Raw genomic sequence first — 17,344 nt, 5'->3', positions numbered from 1 at the left:
AGCACGACAGGATCTTCTGTCCTTCACCATCTCCCAGAGCCTGCTCAAACTCATGTTCATCAAGTTGCTGATGCCATCTAACCATCTCGTCTTCGATCATCCCCATCTCCTCTTGCCTTCAGTCTTTCCCAGCAATTGGTCTTTTCCAATGAGTCTGCTCTTCCCATTAGGTGGCCAGAGTATTGGAGCTTCAGCTTCAGCATCAGTCCTTTCAATGAATATTCACGAATGATTTCCTTTAGGATTGACTGGTTTGATCTCCTTGCACTCCAAGGGACTCTCAAGATTCTTCTCCAGCACCACAGTTTGAAAGCATCAAATCTTCAGCGCTCAGCCTTCTTAATGGTCCAACTCTTACATCCATACATGACTACTGGAAAAACCATAGTTTTGAATATACAGACCATATTTATCGGCACAGTAATGTCTCTGCCTTTTAATACACTGTCTAAGTTTGTCATAGCTTTTCTTCCAAGGAGCAAGCGTCTTTTAATTTCATGGCTGCCATCACTGTCTGCAGTGATTTTGGAGCCCAAGAAAATAAACTCTCACGGTTTCCATTGTTTCCCCATCTATTTGCCACAGTGATGAGACCAGATACCATGATCTTTGTTTTTTGAATATTGAGTTTTAAGCCATCTTTTTCACTCTCCTCTTTCACTTTTGTCAAGAGGCTCTTTAGTTCCTCTTCACTTTCTGCCATTAGGGTGGTATCATCTGTATATCTGAAGTTATTGATATCTCTCCCTGCAATCTTCATTCCAGCTTGTGCTCTATTTAGCCCAGCATTTTGCATGATGTACTCTGTATACAAGTTATATTTAACTTATATAGCAAGGTGACAGTATACAGCCTTGATATACTCTGTTCCCAATTTGGAACCAGTCCATTGTTCCATGTCCAGTTCTAACTGTTGCTTCTTGACCTGCATGCAGGTTTCTCAAGAGGCAGGTAAGGTGATCTGGTATCTCTTTAAGAATTTTCCACAGGTAAGGTGGTCTGGTATCGCTTTAAGAATTTGACCGTGTGTTTTTGTGATCTACACAAAGGCTTTAGTGTCATTAATGAAGCAGATGTCTTTCGTGAATTCTCTTGCTTTTTCCGTTATCCAGCGGATATTAGCAATTTGATCTCTGGTTCCTGTGCCTTCTCTAAATACAGCTTGTACTTCTGGAACTTCTCAGTTCATGTTCTGTTGAAGCCTAGCTATAACGATTTTGAGCATTACCTTGCTAACATGTGAAATGAATGTAATTGTGCGATAGTTTAAACATTCTTTGGCATTGCTCTTTGGGACTGGAATGAAAACTGACCTTTTCCAGTCCTGTGGCCACTGCTGAGTTTTCCAAATTTGCTGGCATATTGAATGCAGCACTTTCACAGCATCATCTTTTAGGATTTGAAATAGCTCAGCTGGAATTCCATCACCTCCGCTAGCTTTGTTCTAGTGATGCTTTCTAAGGCCCACTTGACTTCACACTCCAGGCTGTCTGGCTCTAGGTGGCACTAGTGGTAAAGAACTTGCCTGCCAATGCATGAGATGCAAGAGACATGGATCCCTGGATCAGGAAGATCCCCTGGAGAAGGAAATGGCAACCCACTCCAGTATTCTTGCCTGGAGAATCACCATAGGCAGAGGAGCATGGTGGCCTACAATCCGTAGGGTCGCAAAGAGTTGGTCACAACTGAAGCAACTTAGCATGCATGCAATAAAGAAACATACAACCTTGTTTTCTTTCAGACTTCTGGCCCTATGTTTACAACAGGTTCCCCCTGAGCAAAAGAACCCTGTGGATTTTATAATTTATCAGTGAAATAATCAATTACAAAATTGATCACAAGCCACAGGAGTTCTAAGAGGTACCCCAGAAGATCTGCATTCAAGACATACTACTCCCTGATTGTACCATGGGAACCCAGTTCTTCCTCAACAGTCAGATTCAGTCAGTCTGGCCAGACAGTGACCCTCTTTTCTTTGACTGTCACGATGAGCTCAAGGTAGCCCAGTGACAGTATCAACTTATAGTTTAATAGAACCATTGATGTGTCCTCTAATGATTTTTTTAATGGTTTTTTTTTTTTTAAAGAATTGGCATAAAACGTATTAAATATTAGTTTTAGGTCTTCAACATGATGATTTTGATATATGTATTATATATGTGGGGAAGTGATCACCACAGTAAGTTTAGTTAACATCCATAAACCTCACATTATTGCAAATTGTGTGTGTGTGATGAGAATTTAGGATTTGTTCTCTTAGCAACTTTCAGATATACAGTACAGTGTTGTTAACTATGGGCTTCCCGGATGATATAGTGGTAAACAATCTGCCTACAATGCAGGAGATGTGAATTCAGTCCCTGAGTTGGGATCCCCTGGAGAAGAAAATGGCAACCCACTCCAGTATTCTTGCTTGGGAAATCCCATAGACAGAGGAGACTGGCAGCCTATAGTCCACAGTATCACAACAGAATCAGGCACAACTTAGCAACTAAACAACAATTGTTAATTATAGTCACCATGTTGCTCAGTTCAGTCACTCAGTCGTGTCTAACTCTTTGCAGCCCCATGGCCTGCAGTACACCAGGCTTCTCTGTCCATCACCAATTCCTGGAGCTTGCTCAAACTCATGTCCACTGAACCGTTGATGCCATCCAACAACCCTCCCATCCTCTGTTGCCCCCTTCTCCTGCCTTCAATCTTTTCCAATATCAGGGTCTTTTCCAGTGAGTCAGTTCTTGCCATCAGGTAGCCAGAGTATTGGAGCTTCAGCATCAGTTCTTCCAATGGATATTCAAGACTAATTTCCTTTAGGATTGACTAATTGGATCTCCTTGTAGTCCAAGGGACTCTCAAGAGTCTTCTCCAGCACCACAGATCAAAAGCATCAATTCTTTAGCACTCAGCTTTCTTTATAGTCCAACTCTCACATCCATACATGACTACTGGAAACACCATGAAGTGAAGTGAAGTCACTCAGTTGTGTCCGACTCTATGTGACCCCACGGACTGTAGCCTACAAGGATCCTCAGTCCATGAGATTTTCCAGGCAAGAATACTGGAGTGGGGTGCTGTTGCCTTCTCCAGGGGATCTTCCCAACCCAAGGATCGAACCCGGGTCTCCCGCATTGTAGGCAGACGCCTTACCGTCTGAGCCACCAGGGAAGCCGGAAACACCATAGTGAAAGTGAAAGTGAAGTCACTCAGTCATATCTGACTCTTTGTGACCCCATGGACTGTAGCCCACCAGGCTCCTCCATCCATGGGATTTTCCAGGCAAGAGTACTGCAGTGGGTTGCCACTTCCTTCTCTAGGGGATCGTATCTTCCTGACCCAGGGGTCGAACTCAGGTCTCCTGCACTATAGGCAGACGCTTTACCGTCTGAGCCACCAGGGTAGAAGAGTGATCCATAGCTTTGGCTACATGGACCTTTGTTGGTAAAGTAACGTCTCTGCTTTACAATATGCTATCTAGGTTGGTCATGCCTTTTCTCCCAAGGATATATTTTTTTTTGGTGTTAGTTTTAGAAGGTCTTGTAGGTCTTCATAGAATCATTCAACTTCAGCTTTTTCGGTATTAGTGGTTGGGGCATAGACTTGGAAAACTGTGATATTGAATGGTTTGCCTTGGAAACAAACAGAGATCATTCTGTCGTTTTTGAGATTGCACCCAAGTACTGCATTTTGGACTCTTTTGTTGACTGTGAAGGTTACTTCATTCTGCTAAGGGATTCTTGCCCACAGTAGTGAATATAATGGTCATCTGAATTAAATTCACCCATTCCAGTCCATTTTAGTTCACTGATTCCTAAAATGTTGATGTTCACTCTTGCCATCTCCTGTTTGACCACTTCCAATTTACCTTGATTCATGGACCTAACATTCCAGGTTCCTATGCAATATTGTTCTTCAGAGCATCAGATTTTACTTTGATCATTAGTCACATCCACAACTGGGCACTGTTTTAGCTTTGGCTCAGCTTCTTCATTCTTTCTGGAGCTGTTTCTCCAGTGTTCTCCAGTAGCATATTGGGCACCTACCAACCTGGGGAGTTCATCTTTCAGTGTCCTATCTTCTTGCCTTTTCATACTGTTCATGCAGTTCTCAAGGCAAGAATATTGAAGTGGTTTGCCATTCCCTTCTCCAGTGGACCATGTTTTGTCAAAACTCTCCACCCTGACCTCTTGGGTGGCCCTACAAGGCTTGCCTCATAGTTTCATTGCGTTAGACAAGGCTGTAATCACTTGTTAGACAAGTGATCAGTTTGGTTAGTTTCCTGTAATTGTGGTTTCCATTCTATCTGTCCTCTGATGGATAAGGATAAGAGGGTTATGGAAGCTTGCTGATGGGAGGGACTGGCTGTGGGGGAATCTGGGTTTTGCTCTGATGGGCGGGGCCATGCTCAGTAAATCTTTAATCCAGTTTTCTGTTGATGGGTTGCTTCAAAATCACTGCAGATGATGATTGTAGCCATGAAATTAAAAGACTCTGGCTCCTTGGAAGAAAACTATGACAAATCTAGACAGCATATTAAAAAGCAGAGGCATTAGTTTACCAACAAAGGTCTGTATAGTCAAAGCTATGCTATTTCCAGTGGTCATGTATGGATGTGAGAGTTGGACTATAAAGAAAGCTGAGTGCTAAAGAATTGATGCTTTTGATCTGTGGTGCTGGAGAAGACTCTTGAGAATCCCTTGGACTGCAAGGAGATCCAACTAGTCAATCCTAAAGGAAATCAGTCCTGAATATCCATTGGAAGGACTGATGCTGAAGCTCCGGTACTCTGGCTACCTGATGGGAAGAACTGACTCACTGGAAAAGACCCTGATGCTGGGAAAGATTGAAGGCAGGAGAAGGGGATGACAGAGGATGGGATGGTTGGATGGCATCACTGACTCAATGGACATGAGTTTGAGCATGCACCAGGAGTTGGTTATGGACAAGGAATCCTGGCTTGCTGTAGTCCATGGGGTTGCAAAGAGTCAGACATGACTGAGCGACTGAACTGAACTTCTTCCAAGGAGCAAGCATCTTTTAATTTCTTGGCTGGAGTCACCATCTGCAGTGATTTTGGAGCCCAAGAAAATAAACTCTCACTGTTTCCATTGTTTCCCTATTTATTTACCAGTAAAGTAATGGGCCCGGATGCCATGATCTTTGTTTTTTGAATGTTGAGTTTTAATCCATCTTTTTCACTCTCCTCTTTCACTTTTATCAAGAGGCTCTTTAGTTCTTCGCTTTCTGCCATAGGGTGGTATCATCTGCATATCTGAGGTTATTGATATTTCTCCTGGCCATCTTGATTCCAGCTTGTGCTTCATCCAGCCCGGCATTTCGCATGATGTACTCTGCATATAAGTTAAATAAGCAAGGTGACAATATACAGCTTTGACGTATTCCTTTCTCAATTTTGAACCAGTCCATTGTTCCATGTCTGGTTCTAACTGTTGCTTCTTGACCTGCATGCAGGTTTCTCAGGAGGCAGGTTAGGCAGTCTCGTATTCCCATCTCTTTAAGAATTTTCCACAGTTCCTATGTTGTGTGTGTGTGTGTTTGCTAAGTTGCTTCAGTTGTGTCCAACTCTTTGCGACCCCATGGACTATAGGCCACCAGTCTCCTCTGCTTCAGTGTTGGATACATGTAAATCTATAAATGCTATATCTTCTTATTGGATTCACCTCTTTATCATTCTTCTTCATCTCCTATTATAGGTTTGTCTTTAAGTCTTTTGTCTGATGCAGATATAGCTACCACAGTTTTCTTTGGTTTTTGTTTGCATAGACTATTTTCGTCACTTTTTGTCTCTGTGTGTTCTTAAAGCTGATGTCTCTGGTAGACAGCATATATTTCAGTCTTGTTTTTGTTTTGTTTTTTATCCATCAGCCATCTATATATTTCAATTGGAGAATTTATTCCATTTATATATAAAGTATTAATAAGTATGAGCTTATTGCCATTTTGCTGATTGGTTTCTGGGTGTTTTGTAATTCGTTTGTTCTCTTCTTCTCTTGCTCTCTTCTGTTGTGATGGGTGATTTTCTGTAGTGGTAACCTTTAATTTCTTTATCTTTTGTATACCTACTATAGTTTTTTGCCTTGTGGTTATCATAAGGCTGACATGAAATATGCTATATTTGTTAACAGTCTATTTTAAGTTGATAATAACTTAAGTTTGCACACATTCTGAAGCTTTACCCCCTTCACATTTTATATTTTTGATTTCACAATTTGCATCTTTTTATCTTGTGTATGCATTAACAAATTACAGTAGTTGTAGTTATTTTCCAGGTTTATAACTGACTAACCTACCACCCTTACAACATTAGATTATTCTGAATTTAACTCCATGTCATTAAGTCTTTTTCTGGGATTTTATCTTGTTCTTTTCTTTGGAACTAATTCCTCTGTGTTTTCCATTTTCCCTGACTGTCTATATTGGCTTAATGCCATGTCTCAGTCTTGAAGGAGTGGTCTGATTCAGAAGATGGAATTTCTTCAACCCTGTTGTAGCTCATGCCTCTCACTTAAACCTTTGTGGTTATCCAAGCAGCCTTCTGTGTTCTTACAGGCTCCCAGTAGTTGAGGATCTGCCAAGATTTGTCTGCATCCCAAAGGGGAGGATCTCAGTCAGCACCTAGAGGCGGACTAAACGGAAGCCAGACTCTCAGGCAGCACACTTTAGTATGTGAATATTTTCCTTCAGGGGAGGACTGGTAAATGAATCTGTCTGCTCCCTCTCTGCTGAGCCCTGAAGGGATAGCCAGTTTAAAACTTTTTTTTTTTTTTGCTATCATCCCATTGAACCCATGAACACAGGCCCACTGGTCACTGGTGCCAGACCTCTGAGGGGCAGTCACAAAACCCCAGGTGGCAGATGTGTGCAAAAGCGCCTTTCTCAGAGACACGAGCAGTATAGAGCGGGGCACAGAGACAGCATTAAGGTGGCGCCCACTGGCCTCCCTAGTCTGTGGAGAGGAGGGTAGTCATCCCCTCTGGCCACAGCTATTAACAGAGCTAATAGTCTTCTCTCATAGAAAGACTGGTCAGTTCAGTCTGCTCCCTCCACCCTGGGCCTGGGAAGGATAACTAGTGAAAAGGTGTTTCTCTGTTTGTTACAGTCCGGTGAGACCCTTGAACAGAAGCCTCACTGGCCACCAAAGCCAGGAGAGCAAGTGGCATCCTCCGGGCAGCAGCCACAAAACCTGGGGCATCAGACATGCTCATGAGCCCCTTTCTGAAAGATCCCGGCAACCTGGACGAGGCAGGAGGAGAGCGGGAAGATGAACCTACCAGCCTCCGTGGTTTCTGGAGAGCAATAGTCAGCCCTTGGAAGCATTTTAAGTTAGAAGCCTGTCCCTTGGGCTTTTAAGGTTAGTGACTAGCCTCTTTCATGGAAAGACTAGGTTCATTTCAGTCTGCTGCCCCTGCACTGGGCCCTGGGGTTTAACCACAGGGAATCCACACAGTCTAAGATCTATTGGATTAGTCTGCTATAGCCTTGTGGGTCTCATGTCTGCAATCCCTGTTGGCTTTCAGAGCCGATGTTTTGGGGTCCATTTCTCAGGTGGAAGTCTTAAGAGTTGGGATACCAGCAGTGGGGTCCAAACCCTTCAGTCCTCTGGGGGAAGCTGAGTTGTGAGTTCTCTGCTGGTTTTATGTCACTGCACGCGATGAGGTTTATGGTGAGATTGTGTCCCACCTACCCATTTAGATGTTGGGGGGTTTGGTTCATCTGATGTGTATGAGTTGCTCAGTTAGTTTCCGGATGTCTTTCAAAGGAAATCAGTCTGTGTGTAGCTAAAGATTCAGTGTGTCTGTGAGAGGTGGTTTCAGGATTCTCCTGTGTTGCCATTTTGAAGCAGAAAAACATTTTTCAGTTTCTTATAACAAATGCTGCATCACCAACATTCTTGTTGGGTTGGGTAATGATATTATGTGGGAAAAAATGAATATCAGTGATTGAATTGAAAAGTGATTCAGGATGTTGGATTCAGTGAGAAGTTTTAAGAATACCTTAACCGATTTATTTTCTTCATATTTTTCTCTCAGTGTATGCACAAGAACTAGATATAATGATCCATGTTTAGTTAAGTATAAAGGACTCTTTTACTAAGAGTTAACATTCCAAAGAAGTATGTGTTATAGAAGAAGAAAGTGTGTTATAGTTTTTAATTGGCCATATTTTTCTTTCTTAGTGGTTTATAATAAACTAGTTTTTTATTATATACCAGTAAGAAAAACTAATAGTGCATCTTACAGTAGGTATATCTTAAATAAATTGCTTCATTTGGTTCTCAAATGAATACTGTAAGATCAGGCAAATGAAATTTGGGGAATTTTCATTTTCTTACTGGTGAGGTTGTATTTTATTTTATACTTTTGAACCTAACCTAAAAAACTAGTTCAGAGATTTGTTTTCTGTAACATTCAACCACAAACTTAAAAGCATTTTTACTGTTGAGTAGATCATGTTCCATAATGACACCTGTCTTAAACTGGGATATTACAAATGAAAGATGAAAGATGGGAGTTAAGCATAGGTGTTTTATGCATGGAGTCAAGGAACACTCAGATATGACAGAAAATCCTGGATAGGAAGCAAAAGATTAAGGCTGGGAGAAATGTGGTGGTATGCAGTGTATCTCAGGTCTGGTCAAAGTGCTTTCATGACATTTATTGTTGCGTTATAGATTTAGGTCTTCTTCTTGAATCTTTCAAAGGTGGTTCATTTCTCCTAAACTGTGCCTTCAGACTATGTAGCTGTCAGTTTGCCTGGATTAGTAGTCAAGTTCTTCCTTCTATGCAGAAGAAACCAATTCTGGAAGGATTATTAGTTTACAGAATCGGTGGGAAGCCTGGTGAGAGCCAAGATCAGACAATGATGATAGAAGCAGCCAGTAGCCCAGTGAGCTGCTCAGAATCTGGGACGGCCAGGATTTTGGCCTTTCAGTTTCCTCCTGTCCAAAGTCAAATGTTGTTCAGTTCCCGAAATGGGGATTCAGATCATGGGCAGCCAGCAAAGCTACTTATACACTGTATTATTATATATTATGCCATATATGTTTTAATATCACTGAACAGAGCAGTTAAAAATACATTTAATATAGCCATATTTAGCTGTAAGGAATTATTTTTTATTGCATTTTTTTTAAAGACCACTGTTAAATACAGTTGTTGTTATTCAGTGGCTAAGTCATGTCTGACTCTTTGCAACCCCATGAACTGCAACCAGGCTTCCCTGTCCTTCACTATCTCCTGGAGTTTGCTCAGACTCATGTCCATTGAGTCAGTGATGCTATCTAACCATCTCATCCTCTGCTGCCCCCTTCTCCTCTTGCCCCCAGTCTTTCCCAGCATCAGGGTCTTTTTCAGTGAGTTGGCTCTTTGCCAAAGTATTGGAGCTTCAGCTTCAGCATCAGTCCTTCCAATGAGTATTTATTGTTGATTTCCTTTAGGATTGACTGGTTTAATCTCCTTGCAGTCTAAGGGACTCTCAAGAGTCTTCTCCAAAACCACAATTGGAAAGATTCAGTTCTTCGGCACTGAGCCTTCTTAATGGTCCAACTCTCACATCCTTACATGACTACTGGAAAAACCATAGCTTTGACTATTGGACCTTTGTCAGCGATGTGATGCTTCTGCTTTTTAATATACTGTCTAGGTTTATCATAGCTTTTCTTCTAAGGAGCAAGTGTCTTTTAATTTCGTGGCTTCAGTCACTGTCTGCAGTAATTTTGAAGCCCAAGAAAATATAGTCTATCACTGTTTCCATTTTTTCCCCATCTATTTGCCATGAAGTACAGTTGACCCTCTGTATCTACAAGTGTGCATCCATGGATTCAACCAAATATGGAGCAAAACCTTAAAAAAAGAATTCCAGAAAGTTCTAAAAAGCCAAACTTGAATTTGCCACGCATCGGCAACTATTTACATAGCATTTGCATTATATTAGGTATTATGAGTAGTCCAGAGATGATTTAAAGTATATGGGGAGGATGTGTATAGATTGTATGCAAATAACATGTCATTTTATATAAGGGACTTGAGCATCTGCAGATTTTGTTATCCCCAAGATAGCCCAGTTGGAACCAACTTGTTGCAGGTATTGAGGGATGACTTTCCTGGAAAACCTGCAAAACATCCCCAGAACTACAACATTCATCCTGCTGTAGGCATGGCCATTTTTATTAATTCCTTCCTTGTGGCTGGATGGCATCACTGACTCGATGGACGTTAGTCTCAGTGAACTCCGGGAGTTGGTGATGGACAGGGAGGCCTGGCGTGCTGCGATTCATGGGGTCGCAAAGAGTCGGACACGACTGAGCAACTGATCTGATCTGATCCTTGCCAAAAGTTAAAATATATAGGAATATTATTCTCCTAGAAAAAAATCCAGTTTTTTATTATGAAATATAAAATGATTCCCTTGCTGAAATTCATCTATAAAACCAGGCATGCCTATATGGATGGTAGAGAGCCATTTTTAGATGTTTCTTAATTACACCAAACTCCAGTGGTCACTTGACTTCCATCTTTGAATTCACAGTCTTCAAGTATCTAACGCGTCATTTATCTGTTTGCTTATTGCTTACTGAAAAGGTAATGAATGATTATTTTAAAATTTGCAACATTACAGAAATGCAGAACAAAGAGTAGTAAGTCCCCATAACCCTGCTCTCAGGGATAACTCCTGTTAACAGCTTGGTAGCTTGTACTCCAAACTGCCTGGGTTCCATTTCCAGCTTCTGCATTTAGCTGGCAGCCTTGGACTGGTTATTCACCCTCATGCTGCCTCACTTTCCTCAGCGTGATAGTAATGCCTTATGGGGGTTCGTGAGGGTTTTAATAAGATAATGTGTAAAGTGCTCAGTGTAGTTGCTGGCATATAGAAAGAGGTTAATGAATACTAGTTTTTCTACATGTATTCATCTGGATAAGCTAGACTATGTCGCCATTAACAAACAGCCCCCAAAATCTCAGTGATTTAACACAGCAAAGGTTTATTTCTTGCCAGTGCTACGTGTCTTACACAGATTGGCAGGACCATTTCCTCATGCAGTCATTCAGAGACCCAGGGTACTGGAGAGTCCACATGCTGCGGTCGCACCCTGGAATACAAGGCCCCTTTGGTCACTATAGCAGTGAAAAGAGACTGTAAAATCTCACATGGACTTTTTACTGCCTCGGCCCATAATTCTCCTCTTCCAATTGCAGTTTATTGGCCATAACTGCAGGTAAGCTGAGAAATGTGGAGTGAGGTGGGTGAGTGAGAGGTAGTAGACCTCTGTCACAATCCCCTCAGCATGGTATATTATTATTATTTAAACTGTGATGTAGTTTTCTATTTCTTTAAACTTACCATATCATGGACATCTCTCCATATCAATACAGGTTCATTTGTTAATCATTAAGCCCTTCTGTGTGCCAGGCATTGTTCTAGGTATGGGGTATACCAATGAAAAAATTTGATAATCTCTGTCTTCATACAGTTTAATGCATTGCAAACAGGAAGTGTAATATTGTTAAGTATAATATGTTAGAAGTAATAAATGTTATGATGAGAAATAGGGACAAATAGGGATGTGTTGGGAATACAGTCTTTAAAAAATTTTTATTGGAGTATAGTTGCTTTACAATGGTGTGTTAGTTTCTGCTGTACAGCTAAGTGAATCAGTTATAGATACACGTGTATCTTCTCTTCTTTAGATTTCCTTCCCATTTAGGTCACCACAGAGCATTGAGTCAAGTTCCCTGTTCTGTATACAGTAGGTTCTCATGTCTATTTTATACACAGAAATGTATATTTTATCAGTCTGTCTCCTAAGTCATTCTACTCCTCCTTCCTCCCTTGGTAATTGTAAGTTTGTTCATAAGTTCATCTGTACCTTTTTTTGGATTCCACATATAAGGAATATTATACATTTGTTTTTCTCCTCTTGACTTAGTTTAGTAAGCCTATGACAGTCTGTAGGTCCCTCCATGTCTCTGCAAATAGCACTATTTCATTCTTTTTTATGGCTGAGAAATATTCCATTGTCTATATGTACATGTCTTCTTTATCCATTCCCCTGTCGATGGACATTTAGTTGCTTTCATGGTCTGGCTATTGTAAATAGTGTTCAATGGACATGGTGTGCATGCATCCTTTTGAATTATGGTTTTCTCTGGCTATATGCCTAGGAGTGGGATTGCTGGGTCATATAATAGCTCTATTTTTAGTTTTTTAAGGAACTTCCATACCATTTTCCATGGTGGCTGTACCAGTATACATTCCCACCAACAGTGTAGGAGGGTTCTCTTTTCTCCACACCCTCTCCAGCATTTATTATTTGTAAATTTTTGATGATGGCCATTCTGATAAGTGTGAGATGATGCCTCCTTATAGTTTGTATTTGAATTTCTCTGCTAATCAGTGATATTGAGCATCTTTTCATGTGCCTATTGGCCATCTGTATATCTTCTTTGGAGAAGGGTCTTTTTAGGTCTTCCACCCATTTCTTGTTTGTTTGTTTTTTAATATTGAGCTGCATGAGCTGTTTGTATATTTTGGAGATTAATCCCTCATTAGTTTTTTTGTTTGCAAATATTTTCCTCCATTCTGAGGATTGGGGATACAGTTTTAAGTAAAATGATCATGGAAGGCCTATATGAGGTGACAAGGGCTTCTCTGATGGTTCATATGGTAAAGAATCTGTGTGCAATGCAGGAGTCCAGGGTTCGATCCCTGGGTTGGGAATATCCCCTGGAGAAGGGAATGGCAACCCACTCCAATATTTTTGCCTGGGCAATCCCATGGACAGAGGAGCCTGGCGGGCCACAATCCATGGGGTGTCAAAGAGTCGGACGCAACTGAATGACTAACACTTTGCCTTTTACTGAAAGGTATGATGAAGTAAGTTTTGTGATTATTTTCAGAGGATGAATGTTCCAAGAAAATAAAATGATGTGTGGTTTGGTGATGTGTACATGAAAATGCATTTTTCTATATTTGTATGTGTTTAAAGTTTTCCATGAAAAAAATTAAAAACAAAAAAGTAGCCATGACTCTTTTGTAACCCCATGGAGCTTGCCAGGCTCCTCCTCTGTTCATGTAATTTTCCATGGGTTGCCATTTCCTCCTCCAGGGGATCTTCCCAACCCAAAGATTGAACACACATCTTTGTCTCCTGCATTGGCAGGTGGATTCTTTACCATTGGCACCACCTGGGAAGCTAAAAATTTAAAGGCATGAGCAGGTGCAAGGAATGGAATTCTCCAGGTAAGAATACTGGAGTGGGTAGCCATTCCCTTCTCCAGGAGATCTCAATCCAGGGATTGAACTCGGGTCTCCCACATTGCAGGAAGATTTACTACAGTTTGAGCCACTAGGGAGGTCCAGTTGTAAGACTCACATCTAAATTTTATGTCTGCATTTTGGAAAAGAAAAATCATGATAGAAAATTTAACAGATCTTCAAAATTTTCTAAAAAAAAAAAAAGGGTTTATCAATTTACTTGCTCAGAAACAATGTTGTAACTTGTTTATTTCTCTGCATCCTCACTAACTCTGGGTACTGTACAGTCTAGCATTTGATTACATTTTGCTTTTTATCACTGCATACTTGTATATGTTAGTCTTGTTTTTCTAATTATTTGTTAAACTCTTAATCATTACTTTATTATCTCCCTTTCAGTCATTCCTTTAACATGTTTAGACATATTAGAAATTCTCTGTGGAAATTATGGAATGAGAAATAAAACTTAATGATGACTTTGTTAAATACAATATCAGTCACTAATCATTCTCACAGCATTTTGCTATGTTGAGAATGTAAAAGAAAAAAGCAAGCCACATCAAATAATATATCCACAAGCGACTTGAAAGTTTTGAGGATTAGAGAGCTCAAAAATACTTTAGGCACTTTTTTCAAGTAATTGGCCAGTGTAAGGTACAGTTGAATAGAGACTTTTCTTAGCCACATACTTGCCATGATTCTTCCACTAGAAATTTTGTTCTTTCAGTGATTTCCTTTCTGTTGCCATAGAATTAGGCTACGTTATGCAAACATTTGAGTAAATCCTGTCAGTTTTTCCTTAAAATGATCAAGAGTCTCAACAGTTAGATGACTATGATTGAAACAAAAAATGAAATCAGCCCAGTTTGGCCCAGAGTTTACTGGATTGTCTCACACTTACTCGACCAGATTGTGAGGGCACACCCAGACCCCAAGGAGGAGTGTCTGAGAGAGCACTCACTTAGAACCACCCTGCATTTAATGGAAGTGGTGACAGGCTTGGTCAAGCAGTGAGTAACTCTTGTCAAATTGGTCTGCTGTTAGTCACACAACTGGAACATCATGTTTAGAGGAAAATGCATGATGCTGCTTGGAAGCTATGTTGGAAGAGCTGTGGCCAAAGAAAAGAGAATTCAATCTAGAGAGAACTGCACTTCATTGACCCAGATGACTTGGAAGTCTGATGCATAGAGTCTTGTTTTCATAACTTAGTTCACCCTCGTTATGATGTATTCTGTGAGGCAGAATCTCTATTTTGAGAACAGTGTTGTTACCTCAGAAAGGAAGGATGACTACATTATACTGACATTCAGTTGGAAACATTTTTAGGATTTAGAATCAGACTATCTACTCACCGGCCTTATTTAATCATGAAAACAGCTTTAGAATAGTGGCCATACCTCAATGTCAAACACAGAAAACATAATAGCATCATTATAATTCAAAGGTCGCAAAACTGCTTTGAGACAATAAACAGTTATTTTGATCTCTGAACTTCAATTTCCTCCTGCAAAACGTGGAGACACAGATTATCCTCCTTCTATATTTTACTGGTATGGTTTGAGTATACGAAAATCCCAAGCCTGGTTCTTCCAGGCAGAAACCCGAACAAAGGGAAACATAAAGAATCATAAAAGAACCATTCATATGGTTCTCATGTGTTCCCTATGTTAATTACTAATCCTCCTTTGAAGGAAGGATTTCCTTAGATTTCTACCTGAGGATAGAGCTTTGCTTGATTCTCCTCTAATATATCACAGATTCTCTACTCAGTGATCATTTATTCAGTCTTTGGTGTGTTGATCATTTGCCAAATATTAAGATCCTACCATGTACCAAGAAACAATGCTAAGGACTGGAGATCTAAAGAGAAATAAGATAGACAACTTCCAGCCCTTATGGAACTGATAAGAGAGCAAGGGACACCAGTGTTACACAAGTATCTATAAATGCACTGAGATTATGCAGACATAGTACAGGGTGATGTGGGAGCTTTCAACCTATTTCGGAGATCACAGTGGATTTTTAGAGATATCAAAGCTAAACAAGAAAAATGAGGAGAAGTAGGCTAGGTGAAGAGTAGAGGGGAAAGTGGTTTAGGCAGAGGCAACGGCACTGAATTGATTTTGAAGTACTGTGAGAGGAAAGCCAGAGGGGCTGTGGTGAGAGGCAGGAGTCAGTTCTCAGGGGCCTCACTGAGGGCTTCGTCTGTATTCTGAGAGTGATGGGAGGGAAGCCATTGGAGTTCCCTATTTATTTATTTTGTTGTTTTATATGTTTAAGCAGGGAAGTGACATGGTCACCTGCATTTTTAAAAGATCATTCTAGGCACTATGTGCAGAATGGAGGAGATGATCCTATACAGATACATGTAGAGAAAGCAGTTAGGAGGCAATTAGAGGAAATAGATTAGGAAGTTGGTGGAGAAGAGGAAGAAAAAGTGGACTAAGTCAAGAGATACTTATGAGACAGAGTCAATAGGATTTGATTGTGAAGAAAGGATGAATCAAGGCTGACTTCTAGATTTCTGGCCAAACCGAATGGGTGGATGTCATTTATTTAAATAAAGAATCCTGCAAAAAAAAAAAAAAAAAAAAAAGAATCCTGGAAGAAGAGAAGGTTTGGGAAGGAGAGTCATGAATCATAATTGACCAGCACATAGCATACACAATAAGACATTTAGAATACAAAAACCTTAGGATGCAAATTACATATAGATATACAAATATAGGTTCTCATCAAATTATGTTCATTACTTAATCCCAAGTCTTGCTTTATAAGTTCTGGATATTTATATCCTTTTAGTGGTCGCTTACAGTCCTATTCATGAGTATTTTATGTCCTTTTAGTCTAGGCATTCGGGCTTGTACTATATTGCACCAAGTCTACCCATTCTTATAGAAGTCTTCGCAGGCGGCTCTAGTGGTAAAGAATCTGCCTTCCAGTGCAGCAGGTGCAAGAGACTCAGGTTCGATCCCTCGGTCAGGAAGATCTCCTGGAGAAGGAAATGGCAACCCACTCTAGTATTCATGCCTGGAAAATTCCATGAACAGAGGAGCCTGGCGGCTTACAGTTTATGGGGTCACAAAGAGACAGGACTGAGCACGTGCACACACATACGTGCACACATTTTCTTATAGGTTCTAAAACTGTTGTGAAGTCAAGTGGGCCTTAGGAAGCACCACTATGAACAAAGCTAGTGGAGGTGATAGAATTCCAGTTGAGCTATTTCAAATGCTAAAAGATGATGCTGTGAAAGTGCACATGCACTCAATATGCCAGCAAATCTGGAAAACTCAGCAGTGGCCACAAGACTGGAAAAGGTCAGTTTTCATTCTAATCCCAAAGAATGGCAATGCCAAAGAATGTTCAAACTACCGCACAATTGCACTCATCTCACACACTAGCAAAATAATGCTCAAGATTCTCCAAGCCAGGCTTCAACAGTACTTGAACCATGAACCTCCAGATGTTTAAGCTGGATTTACAAAAGGCAGAGGAACCAGAGATCAAATTGCCAACACCTCCTGGATCATCAAAAAAGCAAGAGTTCCACAAAGACATCTACTTCTGCTTTATTAACTATGCCAAAGCCTTTGACTGTGTGGATCACAACAAACTGTGAAAAATTCTGAAAGGGATGGGCATACCAGACCACCTTACCTGCCTCCTGAGAAACCTGTATGCAGGTCAAGAAGCAACAGTTAGAACCTAACATGGAACAACAGACTGCTTCCAAATCAGGAAAGGAGTACATCAAGGCTGTATATTGTCACCCCACTTATTTAACATATGTAAAGTATATCATGTGAAATGCTGGGCTGGAAGAAGCACAAGCTGGAATCACGATTGCTGGGAGAAATATAAATAACTTCAGATATGCATGTGACACCACCCTTATGGCAGAAAGCGAAGAAGAACTAAAGAGCCTCTTGATGAAAGTGAAAGAAGATAGTGAAAAAGTTGGTTTAAATCTCAACATTCAGAAAACTAAGATCATGGCATCCAGTCTCATCACTTCATGGCAAATAGATGGGGAAACAATGGAAACAGTGACATTTTATTTCCTTGG

The 17,344-nt window shown here is 40.6% G+C and overlaps 1 protein-coding gene across 1 annotated transcript in view; it reads left to right on the top strand.

Moving 5' to 3' along the window:
- Positions 1-17,344, top strand: part of LOC129620734 (uncharacterized) — a 34,988-nt gene that overhangs the window by 1,586 nt on the left and 16,058 nt on the right. The window lies entirely within an intron of this gene.

Source organism: Bubalus kerabau, chromosome 10, assembly GCF_029407905.1.
Source record: "Bubalus kerabau isolate K-KA32 ecotype Philippines breed swamp buffalo chromosome 10, PCC_UOA_SB_1v2, whole genome shotgun sequence".
Classification (NCBI taxonomy): Eukaryota; Metazoa; Chordata; class Mammalia; order Artiodactyla; family Bovidae; genus Bubalus; species Bubalus kerabau.
Note: the sequence above shows the minus strand (reverse complement) of the source record. Positions and strands in the feature narration are given on the sequence as shown.